General features: G+C 44.2%; 1 protein-coding gene across 1 annotated transcript in view; it reads left to right on the plus strand.

Moving 5' to 3' along the window:
- Positions 1-15,357, plus strand: part of HS3ST3B1 (heparan sulfate-glucosamine 3-sulfotransferase 3B1) — a 39,728-nt gene that overhangs the window by 21,592 nt on the left and 2,779 nt on the right. The gene's annotated exons all lie outside the window — the stretch shown is intronic.

Consider the following 15,357-nt stretch of genomic DNA (forward strand, 5'->3'; position numbering starts at 1 on the left):
AAATAGGCAGGAAGCACGTGTTGGAAGGTGAAGAAGCAAGTCTGCAAAATCTTGACTCAAAAGCATTTATTTGCATGCCTCTGGTCAAGACTTTTATTGCATTGCTACATTGCTATCTATAATTTATAGAGTTGCAAAATATCTCAAAGGCAGTAAAAGGCCAGAGTCAGATAACCAGAAGGGTCTGCTTTACACAATGCAGGGGTTTCCAATGGACGCACCTAGTAATCTTTTTTTTTTTTTTTTTGCTTATTCCAAATTTCTTTGTACTTTTTTTATGTCTGTCTTCAATAGGCTCATGAAGTTTCTAATCAGCTAAAAGCCCAAACCTGTTCTGTTTCTTCTGCTGAGAAGCAATGTCTCCCCCACTCCTAATACATTTTCGTGCCACTCACCCTCTCCATTCGATGTGGCTTCTCATTGCCTCTGGGATCAAATTCAAATTCTGTCTTGCATTTGTTCACTTATTCATTCACCCTTTATTCATCTGACAATCATTTATTCCTGCCACAGTGGAAATAAGACACAATACAGTCCTCACAGGACTGTAACAGCAGACAGATAATGGTGGTGCTGTGTGTGTGTGGCTGTGTGCACATGCACACATGCAGGGAGGGTGTTCAAGGGTGGTGGTCTGGTGGTCAGGAGAAAAGGGCAAGGACTGCTAAGCCAGACTGAGAATGGATGAACATCATAGAAATGTATTAGATTGGGGAGGGCTAGAAAGAATGTTCCAGGAGGAGGGAAGTCCATGGGGCTGGCGGGTGGGCGGGGGAATTTATGGCCCATTTGAGGAATTGTAGGACCTTGATCAGAGCTGGTGGGTGTGAAGCAGAAGTGGGTGGAGTGGTGAGAAAAGAATTAGAGGACTTAGGATTCTCTTGAACGGTGTGCTCAGTATCATGAGAGGTGGTGAAGATCTGGCTTCTAGATTTTGCTTTTGGATTGATTCCTGGGGAAGCAGTGGGTGGGGCCTAGGCAGTGTAGATAGAGGGCAACCCCTGCCTGTTTTTCAATCTTTCCAATACTGCCCACCACACCTCAAGAAAAAAAATCCTTCAGTACAGGCTAAATACTCACTCACTGCCTTATATTCCTACACTGGAGGAATATTTTGTCCTTGACATCTTCATTTCCACCTACCCTTGGGACTAGCTCAAAGGGCACAATCTTTGGGTGCTTTTTTCCACACATCTCACTTTGGACCCAGTATATAGTATCTATTGGTAAACTGCCTATATGTGGAATTTCTTTCTCAATATGCAGTGTGCCCCTGGATAGCAAGAATTATCCTGGTACAATGCATACCTGCCATTTCTCTGATTCGTTGGTCATCTATGATACATACTACATTTACATTTCTAATCAGCTTTCTTCTTGCTCCCTATAAGAGGCACTGGGGTATCATAATCCATCATCACTTGATGGATGCCTGGGAATGCAAATAAATTAAAATAATAATGAAAGCAAAATAATAAGTAAAATAAAAATTAATATAAATCAGCTAATTAATGTCATTATCTCATTATTAAAGGCAACCACTCATTAGTTTGAATAGAGAAGATGGTTTATTACCAACCAACCGGAGGTGGGGCATTTAAGTTCACGAGCGAGCTATGCCACAGCTTGCTTCTGTCCCACAGGAGGAATAAGGAATGTGATCTTATGCCATGCTTGTTCTTTTCTCTAGCTTCTGATTCAGGTTCAAGACCTTCTTTATGGTCAGGGCTTCTTAATGTAATTGTGTCACTTAATGTAATGGGTATGATGTTACATAAATGTTGCTTAGAATTAACTTGTTTGGGTGTCAGGATACTGAGATCATCACCATTTTCAAGTCTGCCCCAATGGCAATTTATTATTCCAGGTTGCCCCCAATTCTCTTTACATAGTTGCACTGTGACCTGTGGTTATTAGCTTTAAGCATGGCTCACTCAGTCCTTTTCATTCATTCTTTTATGCCTTCATTCAGCAATGATTTTCGAGTGCTTCCTATGCCTGGTGTTTTGTTGTTTTGCCTGTATTTCTTTTGAAGCTAAAAATCTTTCAAGTTCACAGTCTAAACAAATAGAAGGCAATACATTTCAACCAAACATTTCAGTCTTAGAAATACTCATTAGGCTTAAAAATAGTTACAAGGTTAGTTTTTCATTAGGGCTAATACAGGGTAAAAGGCTAACCTCACTTATAATTCTTAGCTGCTCTCTCACTAATCATTGAGTTATTTGATCTCTGTGGTGCTTACAGTTTTGTTCCCTGTGGGAGTTGTGGGGTGGGGAGAGAAGGCTTTGTCTAAAGTTCAGAAGAATTGCTGGAAATTTTAAGACTCGCCAGTAAGGTAGAGTCATCTACCAGAATTCTCATAGCACATGAGAAATAACGATAGGATGCCCCCAGAGAATATGGAACATTTGACGGTAGCTTTAGCCTCCAACACTTTCCATCTCCTCTATCTTTGGACACAAAATGCACAAGGCAAGCAACATCCAGTACAGTAATCTGTTGCAAATTTATTGTTTTGATGAAAAAATGGTAGGCCATACAATGAATGAATGAGAATCTTGGGCAGTTAGCTTACTTTTCCCCCGACTCAGAGAAGCTTCCCTTACTTTCCAGGCTGAGAATTCCAAAAAGGGTGCAACAGGGGGGACTTCAATGGGTGTCCTTAGAGTTTCCATGGGTACTGCCATGCAGTTTCTTTTCTTAAGATACCCTTTTAGTCTGTGACAAGCACCAGGTCAAACAAACTGGGAAGAGGAAGGTTCTGATGACGACAAGGAGTTGCAAGATAAGAAGCAGCAGTTTTTCCTTTGTCAGCAGTTTTCCCTTGGATGCCCCCCCTGGGTAGAAAGTACTTCTCTTCTCTAAAATGTTCTCAAACTGTTTAAAGCCTGTGATAAGAGAAGTTTATTTGCACTCATTTCCCTTTAACTCAAACTTCTGTCTCAAGATTTTTATTGACCTCTAATTTACCCTATACTTTTTTCAGTTGATAACCATAAAATGGGGTTCTGTCTGTCAAGAAGGAAAGCAGAGAGTGGGATGGAGCCATTGTTTTGGACTTAATTCAAGAGTTAACTGGGATTTTTCTTCTCCAAAACTCCCAACTCCCCACAGTAGGGAGGTAGGAAGGCAAATGATTGTATCAAGTCTTCACAATGTGGGTCTGGTTTCAGCAGTTCTGGAGTTTCTCTTCATCAGCCAAGAATGGATCTCTTCCCTAAACTATGGCTGTTTTGTGCCTATAAACCCCATTCCCTGCCATGTTAAAAGAAAGAAAGAAAGAATTCTCCAAAGTAGGCTGTATTTGTATTAAAGACTGCCCCATTTCCCATTCCTCTTTGCTTGTAAAGGGGACCAAAGTGTTGCAACCCCAAACTGTGCCTGGTGCTGTCTTAATTTTTAAGCTAACTATTAAGACACACTCAGAAAGAATTAATCATCCCTCTTTTCTGCCTAAGAGATTCAGATGAAAAGTCCTGCTCCAGGATGGAAAACTTAACACATTCACCTTAGCACTAAAGAGGGAGGCTCCAGAGAGGCCAGGTAGCTAAATCTCTTCCACCACCATCACTACCACCACCACCATGACCACCACCACCACCACCATCACTACCATCACCACCGCTACCACCACCACCACCTCTACCACCACTATCACAACCTCCTGACCACTACCTCCACCATCACCACCATCACCAAAACCTCTATCACCAACCTCCACGACCACCACCACCACCATGACGACACCACCACCATCATCACTACCATCACCACTACTACCACCACTACCACCACCACAACCTCCACCACCTCCACTACCACCACTTCCACCACCACTACTACCACCTCCACCACCACTACCACCATGTCCCAATGTTTCTGGGTTACCCAGCAAGAATTTGCCTGCCACACAAATTCTGTTTTTATTGGCTACCTATACATTGCCTGTTTTTCCCTTCTGAAATCTCATTGCTCTCTCTCTTCTCTCCTTTGTCCACAATGGCATATAAACCTCAACTGCCCAAAGCCTGTTCAGGCCTCATGTCTTATGACGCCCCTGGCATGTACATCTGTAATTAACTTTGAATATTTGCTCACATTCATCTGTCTCTGTTAACTTCATTATTAGCCCAGTTTCAACTTGGAACATGGGAGAAAAAGTATTTTTTTAACCCTCGTACTGGGATCATCACATTCATTCAGTGATGTCAGCCCAGGGAGTTCAGTTTCCCTTCATCTCCAGTGTCCTACCAGGGTGCTAAGAAGAAAGGTCCAAATATGGGATTCTTCATACAAGTGAAGAATTTCAGGAAACTGTGATTCATTCAAATGCTTGTTTTTACATGAGCCTTTGCATTTAAGAACCACTTCAGTATTTCTTTTTCCTTAGCAGTATTTTCTTAGAAATATTCCTAGTATCTAGAGCCACATGTCAAAGGATATAATAGAGAAGATATGAATGGACTCACTGCATTTCACTGTTAGGTAGCATTTCACTGCTTTTAAAGCTTATTCACCTATAAACTACATTTTAGTCTTACCATTTTCTTTTATAAAGTAGGAAGGACAAATATTTCCATTTTACAGATGAAGAAAGACAGCTCAGAGATGTTAGGCAACTTGCCTAAGGCCATACAGCCTGGCCTTGAACCCTACTTTTCTTTCTATTCCACAAGTACCACGCTACTTAAAAAGTAGGTGTATGTTTTAGGGTACACTTGACATTGACCTCTATCTGATTATGCTACTGAGGATGGTGTATACCAATGCCTCTGAGATAGAGTGTATACATATTCAATCATCAAATATCTATAGAGGTGCTACTTTAACTCTGCCAACTTGTGTCAAACTACTGCTGGCTGAAAGAGAAGGTGGAATAGGTTTGGGGTGGGAGAGTGGAGATAGTAAAGGTCATCTTACAGAATTTTAGAACCAGATAACACCCTTTAAAACCAATACATCAATTTTTATACACAGTGAAACTGGGCTCAAAGCTTTGTGTGTTTGTCCCAGGTCTCAGACTCTTGTCAGTGGCAGGCCAGCAATCAGAGCCGTCAATTCCATGTGCCAAGTGCCCACTGTGCTCTCACTGAATGTCAGGGGGGTCTCAGGAAGCACCACCCTTGGCTTCTCTGTAGAGATTTTCATTCACTCTATGTGGACCCCAGTGCTGAGTGGTTCAGATGCTCTTGAGGGAAAGGTCTGTTTACAAATATCCACACTGAGTTATCCAGGGCACTGGAGGGAGGCAGCTTTTCTTAGGATGAAGTGGGGAATTGGAACAAAATTACAGAAGCATGTGACTGGAACCCAGAGTACAGTTCTGTTGGGGGAGGGCCCAGGGAAGTAACCTACATTAAGCTGGGGCTCCCAGAGCCCCAGGGTAAAGGAGCCTGTTCCAGATAGGGAAGCCAGCACTGATCAGAGATGAACCTGGCCAGGTCCACACAGAGACCAATCTGTCAAAGCAGAAGCAGAACTGCTTCACCTCCTGCCTTTCAGCAACTGGATTTTAGTGCCCTATTCTTATTTCTGGGACCTCTGCTCCACCCACTCCGTCCAATGGCAGGGCTGATTTTGCTTTCTAAAGTCCGCTTCCCAGAAAACTAACTAACTTTCTTCCTTCCTTCCTCCCTTCCTTCCTCCCTCCTTCCTTCCTTCCTTTCTCTCTCTCTTTCTTTCTCAAAAAAAATTTTTTTTCAGGAAATGGACATAGATTACTCCGATTTCACTGATTTGTCCTGGCACACAGTGATGTTCAATAAACATGAGCAATGCCCCCGGAGAGCTCATACACAAAAGGCTATTAGCTTTTAATTGAAACCCTCCCTCCATCCCATCCCCCAAACCCCTAGCCCCTTCCAGGAACAGGAACTCCAGCCTTTGTGAAGCAGGGTCTATTACAGAGGATTCTGCCAAAAATGAAAGAAATCTTGAGTTGACCCAGAGAAGCGAGATGCTCTTTTGTGCCCCACCCCCTTATGGCATTCAGAGGCTTTTCATTTTCTGAGCAGTATTGAAACTCTAGGACAATGGAGACCCAATCCTTGTGCTGCAGGTTGGGGGCTGGGAGTGGAGAAAGAAGGGAGGATTGGAAAAGGAGGAGGCCTGGGGGAACTCATCCTTTGTTATTTTTCTTCTTTTTTACCCATTACCTTAAAAAAGGAATGGGGGGACCCTGTAAAGTTGGTAATGAATGATGACATCACTTCCAGTAACTCCACTGCCCCAGCTTCCAGACCCAAGAGACATTGAGAACTAGACTATGTACAATTTCACTTTAAATTGTTTTAAATCCTCTCAAAGGAGTTCTTTGATATGCAAACATCTCCCCGGAATGGATGATTATTGGTGGAGATGTGGCCCTTTGAAGAGGAGCTGGGAACTGGTGTGTTTGAATCTTCCTAAGGAAGGAAGGAGGTTCCAGATAAACAGGGGCTGTGCTGGTAAACATTTTTCTCCACCCCTACACTGTCTCCCCTGGGAAGAAAGCAGCTTTAAAGAAGATGCTTCCTAGAGTTACAATTTACAGTTAAAGTTACAACTCTCAGAGCAGGCTGTGGCTCCTCTCATTGTCCACAGTCAAGTTTTCCAGGAAAAGTGTCTTTCTTGTCCCCACATGTCTCACCTTGTAGAAGAAGAAAGGAGCAAGTGCAGGCTGTAGCTTTTGTCTTTTTGACTCTGGAAGTCCACTCTAGTTTATGAGGTAGAAAGAAACCGAGGAGTTTTGGGGGCTGCCTGTCGGGGTGGATATTTAGGATTGATAACTGGCCTTCCCAGAGGATAAAGACAGGCCAGCCCACACCTGTCACAGCAGAAACCCCTGTGATTGAAACTGAAATGACTGGTGGCCACCCTTTCTCTTCCCCCTGAACTGTTTGAAATGCTTTAACTGTGGGCTGCGGTTACAAGTGCCCACTGAAACCTGGAGGAGATGCTCCTCCACCCCCAAACTTGCCGTGCCTTGCAGCTCTAAGGCTTTTCTGGCAGCAGCAGAGTTCACAGTGTGGAAGCATCACATCTCCTCCACATCTTTCCCCAGCCCCTCTGCCAGCTTCCCTTCACACCCTTTCAAGTGTCCACGTAAGAGACATCCAAACCTGTAGAGAATTTTTTAGTTTAATATTTTATTTGTTTATCTTTAGAGGAGAAGGGAAGGAGAGGGAGAGAAATATCAATGTATGGTTGCCTCTTGTGTGTCCCCTGTTGGGAACTGGCCTGCAACCCAGGCATGTGCCCTGACTGGGAATCGAACCACGATCCTCTGGTTCGCAGGCCTGTGCTCAATCCACTGAGCTACACCAGCCGGGGCGAATTTTTGAGTTTATTTGAGCCAAACTGACTACAGTTGCTGGGAAGTTGCCAACAAGATGAGAAAATGCTCCTGAGAATGGCAGTTTTGCAGTTCATTTTATGCATTATGATCACGGGAGGCATGGAGACAGTTGCATGAAATCCACTGGTGGTAGAGTAGGGAGGTGGGAGAAAGAGAAGTGGGGAAATTTGAGACTGGGTAAAAAGTAAAACAGATAGGCACATACTTCTTTCACACCGGTGGGTACAGGATGGTAAACAATGACCATTTCCCTCACATAGAGCTGGTATGTGGGGAACAAGATAACAAGGAGAGGCTCCATGGTCTCCTGTCTGGAGGGAGATTGTGTCCTGAGGGCTCTGGGAAAAAGTCGATTATTTTGACATTCCAAAGGTTTGTTATTGTAGATGCAAAAAGGCAGCAGACAGACTCAGTTAAGGTAAAGATGGATCTCTGTCGTGGAGAATACTGGCTACTACATGACTACCCGCCATGACTCCCTTTTAGGTAGTTTTGATTTCAGGCCACCCTGTGTGGTCACTTTAGGTCTCTGAGTTTGTAAGGCCACCATGTAGGGCCCCCCTGAGCTTGTCAGGGTTTGTGTGTGGTCCCTCTCTGTCCACAGAAGTTAGCCAGCTGAGTGGGTTTCCTTGAGTTCCCTGTGCTAGGGAGAGTGAGACTGAAATAAATGCCTGGCTTCTGTCATCTGGTTCCCTGGTCCCTTACTTCTCCTCCAGGGACCTGGCAGGGAGGATCCTAAGGCCTTTGTGCCAAGGAAGGAAGGCTGAAGGAGGAGTTCCAGTGGCCCCAGTCCTGCCAGGAAGCTACTTAGAAAGCTCCGTAACCCAAGGGAGTCCTTTCATCAAATAATGCGTTTTTTTTCCAAGTCAGGAAGTTTGAAATTTTGTCCCTTGTCTTGCATGCCTTAGGTTAAAACATGCCACCTTTTACAAATCTCACTTCACCTCAGAGGGAAGTTTTTTCTTTCTCCCAGAGTGGCTGGGGGGTTAAGGAGCCCAGGCGGCTAAGGAAGCATGCCAGAATCCCTGCACCTGAAGTGGCAGAAGTAGGTGGGTGTTAAGGTAATAAGGATGGTGCCCTTAGGGTGGTGGGACCCCATTCTTCTTCAAGGAGAGTACCAGAGCTTGTGGAAAATACTTTTTTTAGAGTAGTTTTAGGTTCACAGCAAAATTGAACAGAGTATGGAGATGTCCCCTATGCCATCTATCCCTCCACATGCCAGCCTCCCCCACATCAGCATCAGAATGGGTCGTTTCTTCTGATGCCTGTGTTGCTGCATCATTATCACCCACAGTCCACAGTCCACATTAGGGTCCGACCCTGATGTTGTCCACTGTAGGGGTTTGGACAAATGATAATCGCATTATCCACTAGTTTAAAATCCTTTTTGCTCTGCCTGCTCACCACTCCCTCTCTCCTACTCTCTGGAGATTCCAGTGTTTTTGAATTTTGCTACTTATATTTGTTTTATTGGGTTTATAGGATCCTCAAAAAATGGTACTTTACTTGTTTTACCTTTTTTGAGGAGTCATCCTTATTTGCTAAACAGATTTGGGACTGTGAATGCCAGGAACAGGTTTGGTGGTTTTGATGAGTGGGGAGGAGAGATGTAACTCTTCTAGAAATTCTGGTTCTGCTGTTTGTAGAGATTTTCCCTTGTTGCACTTTTGTTTGGGCTCTATGGATGAGCTGAAGGTAATGTGGCGTTACGGTTTTTGGTCTGCACCCTTGGGCAGGTTACCAGAATGAGCAGAACATTGCAGCCTCCTCTGCTAAGCTACAAGCCAGGAATCTGAGGCCCAGAAAATATGGAATGTGGATAGGGAGTCTCACCAATTAGAAACAGACCTAGAAGTGGGGGAATCACAGAGACTTTCATGAAGACAATTTGTCTTTCTTTCTTTCTTTTTTTTTTTTTTAGGAATAGTAAATAAGTCTATGTCAATTGTTTTAAAGTCGCTATTAACCATTCTTCTTATGTCAATCAATATTTTCCTCAAAACAGGCCCTGGCTGGTGTAGCTCAGTGGATTGAGCACAGGCCTGCGAAGCAGAGGATCGAGGTTCAATTCCCAGTTCAGGGCACATGCCTGGGTTGCAGGCAGGTTCCTTGCAGGCCAACTCCCAGCAGGGGATGCACGAAAGGCAACCATACATGGATGTTTCTCTCCCTCTTTTCTTCCCCTCTAAAGATAAATAAATAAAATCTTTAAAAAAATATTTTCCTCAAAACAGTATCAAAACAAGGATTTAGGCAGCCTCTGGCTATTTGTAAGGGGATTTGTCCTGTGAAAATGGCCTGCTTTAAGATTTTTGTTGAAATAGCACAAGGGAGAGATTTTGGACTGATGAAACTCTATCTATACATTTGTCAAAATTAATAGAACTGGATACCAAAAATGAATATTTACTGTTTAGTAGTATCATAGGTTAAAAAGTAGTTTTTTATTTTTATTTTTAAAAATATTTAATTTATTTATTCTTAGAGAGAGGGTATGGGAAGGAAAAAGAGAGGGAGAGAAACATCAATGTGTGGTTGCCCCTTGAGCACATCCCACTGGAGACCTGCCCCGAAACCCAGGTGTGTGCCCTGATTGGGAATCGAAACAGCATCCTTTTGGTTCACAGGCCAGTGCTCAGTCAACTGAGCTGCACCAGCCAGGGCAAAAAATAAAAATTTTTTAAAGAAAAAAATCTTTGTAGTCCAGAAAATGTAGGGTGTTTCTGCAACCAAACGAGGACATCATTCTCCCAAAGGGGGAGGAAAAACAGGCAGCCCAAATGTTCCTCCAGCTTTTTTGGCTTCCTCAGTTAAAGTAGGAATTGGGCCTACCCTCCCCTGTGGCCTGCAGCTCAGTCTCCTCTCTGGAGTTCATCCCCTTCCATCATCTGTTTTGTGTACTTGTCTCAGCATCTGTTTGACTGTTGTTAGTTAAGCTACACCCATTCTAGGCATCTTCCTTTTTCTTGTTGAGTAATTCACCAGTTCAAATTAGTAAGTTCAATTGCTGGACCATGGGAGCAGGCATGTCACCCAAGGAAAAAAAAGAAACAGAAAAAGAAAATTAGGGAAATATTAGGTACTGGAGAACATCAGAATTAGAGGCCTTTTTAGATCTTCTCTGGTTCATTTGAATTTCCTACTCACTTAGGCCTGAGGTTTCTATTTAATATTCTACTTCCAGCATCACACATAAGGGCCGCATGGAGACTTGAGAGGTTCAGTGTGTATACTGTGCTTCTCCAAAGCCCTGGACAGCCAGACCCCAGTGAGAAGTTTGACTTTGCGGTCATTGGCTCACTTCTCGGCTCACTTCTCCTGTTTGGCAATGGCACAGGGGGAGAGGTGAGCTTGGGACTGAGGCTGGAGGTTCCAAATCCTTAAGGCTGATCCTGGCCATTCTCCTACACCCTGTCCCAAGATTAGAAAAGGAGAAAAAGGCCCAGTGGTCATTTTTGACATCAACTCACCTTAGTTTCATGGGATCTTTTTAAAAAATGATGTTAAGCCCAGCAAAAGCAAAAATCAGATGACCTAGCCCTAGTACTATTCCTTACTTGTGCATCTTTCTCTCCTCTGTTGGTGCTGATGTTCTCTAACAGTTGATGATGAAAGAATTAGATGCATCTGTGAGCTTCTCATTATCATGAAAGTAGAGATGGTCTTATCATCCTTCCAAGTTTCTTCAGTTTGCCTCATTGTGTTTTGCTGGTAGCTCTATTCATGTTTGATAGCTATCTGTGTGTGTGCCTGTGTGTTCCTATGTAAGGGCAACAGACATCCTTTACCTCTCTTACTGAACCTGACTGCATTCAGTTTATTTGGTTGTGTTATTTGTGCTCTGCAGTTTGTACCACACTGGCGTGTCCCTATCTCTCATTCTTGGAGGTGGGCTGCTTTCCACTGACAGAGTAAGACCTTTACTCTCTAGACTTAACTCTAGTCCTTGGTCTCAAATAATGAGTCCTGGATTAACTGAACAACTTTTAGTTTCATTTACAATATTGTTTTCTCAATTTTTCTACCACGATGATGACTCCTCTTAGGTGGCTCTGGGTATCCGTGGAATAAGTGATTGACGTGCATGACAGATACCAACCACAGAGTGATGATTTCTGATCCTGGCTGCACATTGAATCCTCTACCAGAAGCTGTGTTGGGGCCTCTCCCACATGGGCCTGACTCAGTTGGTCTGGGGCAAGGTCCAGGCATTTAGTTGAAAGCACCCTGGGAGATTCCAATGTGCAATCAGGGGCAAGACCCGCTACCACAGAGGTGGCCTATCCCTTCCTGGTGAATATCTTCAAACCCACTGAAGGCCGGAAACACTCCTTCCCAGCCCTCTTGGTTTTCAGGTTCCTGCTCGGTGGCCCTGCTCTTTGAGATCTGGTGTTTCTGAAAGTTCCCTGGGCTCATCATCCCCAGGCCAAAAGGGAAGACAAAACTGTCTTGCCCTGTAGGTCTCACTGAAGAAGTGGAAGCTTTTCCACTCTCTGTAGCGCTGGTTAGTATCTCCTAGACTTGCCCCAGGGGATGCTTCTCATAAGGGCAAGCATGCATCTTTCTCAGGCTTGCACTAGTGTCCAGCCGCCTTAGTATTGCAAGCACCCATTGGTCATATGTGCCAGCCAAAGAGGTGTCCCTTCCTGCTACCTGGTAACGAGAGGCAGAGGCTGGGTCAGGGGGCACTGGAGGAAGGACTGACTGCTGCAGTGATGACTAAGATTCCAAGCCCCATGGAACGCAGGAATATGTGAACCTAAGAGGTCTCATGTTCTGAACTCTGACTCATTTTTGAACAACTATGATGGCAGTCTTCTGATTCTAGCACTAAAATACCTATTATTAAGGTCCATATCTATAAACAAGAGAAATAAAGTAAAGGTATCTATTTAAAGAGAGGACACGTGCTGTGTATTCTTCATCATGTTAAGAAGAAACTGGAGGTTGAGGGGAGAAGGGAGAGGGTTTGGCAGATGGAATGGGATGCATCCCACGGCTGAGTCTAGGTCCCAGCTCTTGATATGCAGGGCAGTGATAGCCTCTAAGAAAGTCACTCTCTGCTTTAGCCTCAGTTTCTTCATGAGTAAGCAGTGAAAGTTCCTCTGCGAGCTCCAGTACTATGTAATTATGAGCCAGGACTCTCAGTTTGAGAAATCAGCTTTCATAATGAGCAGCTCAGTTAACCTGCAGCCTCCCTGCTGGCTCGCTCAGGAGGCTCCCCTGTGGCTGGATCCGCAGCTGGGATGGGCATGCAAAGGCCCACCTGAGTGGTCTCACCCATGGCCACGTCCTCACACTTTCTTCTCTGAGTCACTGTTGTCTCACAGAGATTTTGAGTATGAGGACAGGAGAGTGTGGCCAGCAAAGGGAGGAGAAAAAGGAAGTGGACTCCGGAAGCAAATCCATAGGAGTTGCTCCAGGACCAGGGGTAGGGGTTAGGGTGGTGGGAGAAGAGCAGCTGACAGGAACAGAGGGGACTTGCCTGTGATTGTCTGAAAGGTTCTAGTTCAGGAGCTGTACACACACTTCTCCATTTGTCCTGTGCTGCCCACAAGAGTGTGCTGGGGAGATGCTGGCTTATCTGAGCCTCATACCAGTGTAGGGGAGGAAAAATAAATTTCCCGTTACCCTTCTGGGCTCTTGACTGAGATCACCATGTAATAAAAGACAGATTATTTTTTTAACTATGAACAGAAGTTTAATAACTTGTATACCTCCTGTGTGTATGGGAGAGAACACAGACAGGAGTTTAATAACTTGTTTCCCTCCTGTATACAGGAAGAGACCCAAGGAAACTGAGTAACTCCCCCAAATGGCCCAAACCTCCATGTTAAATACCATCTCCAGCTAAAGAAAAATGACAGATGTTGGGGTGGGGGGAGGCCAGCTAGGGGAGGTGACCACTAATAACATAATAAACAAGGGTGAGTTGTTAATGCAGATTTCAGTCCATGCCTTCTCTGTGGAGATTGCTAAGGATTTGGCCATGTCTCTTCCTCTCCTGGTTCAGAGAGGAAGCCCTGACAAATGGAGATTTCCCTTAGGAATGTAAATGTCTCTTCAAAATGATGACTTTTACTTGGGTTTTCAAAACTTTTCCTATGTCTGCTCTTTCTTAAACATAATCAGCCTAAAATAATCCTTATGCCAAAGAGACATATTTTAGGGTGACATTCTGTTTCACTTCAAATGCCGCAGAAGTGCCCCAGGAAGCCTGCAGAGAGGGCTCAGAAGGCATTGCTGAAAGAATGCAAAAGCTAGTGGTGCCTCTCGTCCCCCAGCCCCTCATTCACTGCCCCCAGGAACACTGAGGTGGCAGTGGCTGTGGGGCCTGCAGTGGACAAGGGCTGAGAAGGCCCAGTATCACAGCAGAACTTCCTGACTGTCATTGTAATAATGAAAGAAAGGCCTGAGGCCTCTGAGTGCTTGGAATGGGGTGCACACTAGACTGTCCTGGGGAGAGGGTCCTCTGGAGCTCGTGCCCAGAAGGCTTTGGGTGGTGATGGGGGGTACATGACCCCCCCCTGCACAAATCTTGCTCCCTTACTCCTGGCCAAGATCCTGTCAACAGAAGATCACTGAGAACATTTTCTAGCACCAGCTAACTAGCTACCAGGCTTGGTACCAAGGCTAGGTTCATAGTCCCCTCGGAGACCCTAAATGGTGGTCGCTGTTGTTTTCCTCATGACGCAAAGGAAAAAACTGAGGCTTGAACAGGTTAAGTGACCTGTGACCTATGTAGGCCCACACACCTTAATCAAAGGGGATGCTGGGTCAGATGGACTCTCTGAGGACAGACCCAAACCCACCCCTCAGCAATGGTTTTGAACTGCTTTGGGGGTTAGGTTTCCTTCACTTGTGGTGGTAGCATTTTAATTCTGAATATTAAACTCTTGTAGACTATCTAGTTGCAGATGGCTTAACATGAGGAAAAAAACTTGGACTTCATCTGAATCGACCTGCTTTTTAGTGAAATGCAAAATAAGTTGCGAGTCAGGACTCTCTTTAATCCACCACCTTAGCCTGATGACACTGCTGCACTAATCTAAGTGGTTAATGGGCAAAGTGGGTCAATCCAGCTTAAGCTAAAGCCAGGGACATGGAGGGCAGTGCTGTCCAGGGAGTGGCCCAAGCTGGTGGGTGTCAAGTGCGTTTATAGCATTATTTGCCTAAATGTGCTTAATGCAGGAGTTGAGTCTTGGTAGATTGGGAGTGGCTACAAGCTGGAAGTTTAGAATGTCCTGTGGAAAGGTAAATGTTTGCTAACAGTGGTGTGGGAATTGCCTGCCTTTCTTCCTTCCTTCCTCTCTCTCTTTTTTCCTTTCTCTCCCTCTCTCTCTTTCTTTCTTTTTAAATTCCTGGCCCCAGGTAGGAATCATTCAGAAATCTCTATCCCATAGCTCATGGAAAATTGTACCTTTGTGACTAAAACTAAGTGTCTAATAGTTAACACATCTCCTCTAAGTGTATACACGAAGCTGTTCACACACATGCTCAACTTTGCTCCTCCCATGTGCTATAAACTATATTGAACATTATAATAATGACTATGTCAGGCATATTCAAAGCATGTTGTGATAATTAATTTTTTTAATTCTCATTAAATTCATATGAGGTAGGTATGAGCATCCTCATCTTTACAGATGAGAGAAAGAAGGCCAGAAAGGTTGAGTAAGTTGCTCAAGGTAACACATCTTATAAGTAAGTGGCAGAGCTGAAATTTTAACCCAAGCAGCCTGACTGCCAAGTCCATATTCCTTAACCATTAGGCAAACTGCTCTGATTTTATAAACCTCATAGCAACTGAATGAAGTAGGTGCAATCATTTCCATTTCACGTATTAGGATGCTGGGGCTCAGAAAGCAAATAAGGCACAATCTCACACCATTGAGTCTTAATATTTTTGTGCTAACTGCTACCATAAAACTGCATTTTGGTCCAGTTGTAATGGCCTGTATGTATTGTAGGTTGTAACAATTTTGTCTACATACTTTTGCTTAAATTAACATTGCAAT

This window comes from Sturnira hondurensis, unplaced genomic scaffold (assembly GCF_014824575.4).
Source record: "Sturnira hondurensis isolate 20B ecotype Veracruz unplaced genomic scaffold, ASM1482457v3 Scaffold0019186, whole genome shotgun sequence".
Taxonomy (NCBI): domain Eukaryota; kingdom Metazoa; phylum Chordata; class Mammalia; order Chiroptera; family Phyllostomidae; genus Sturnira; species Sturnira hondurensis.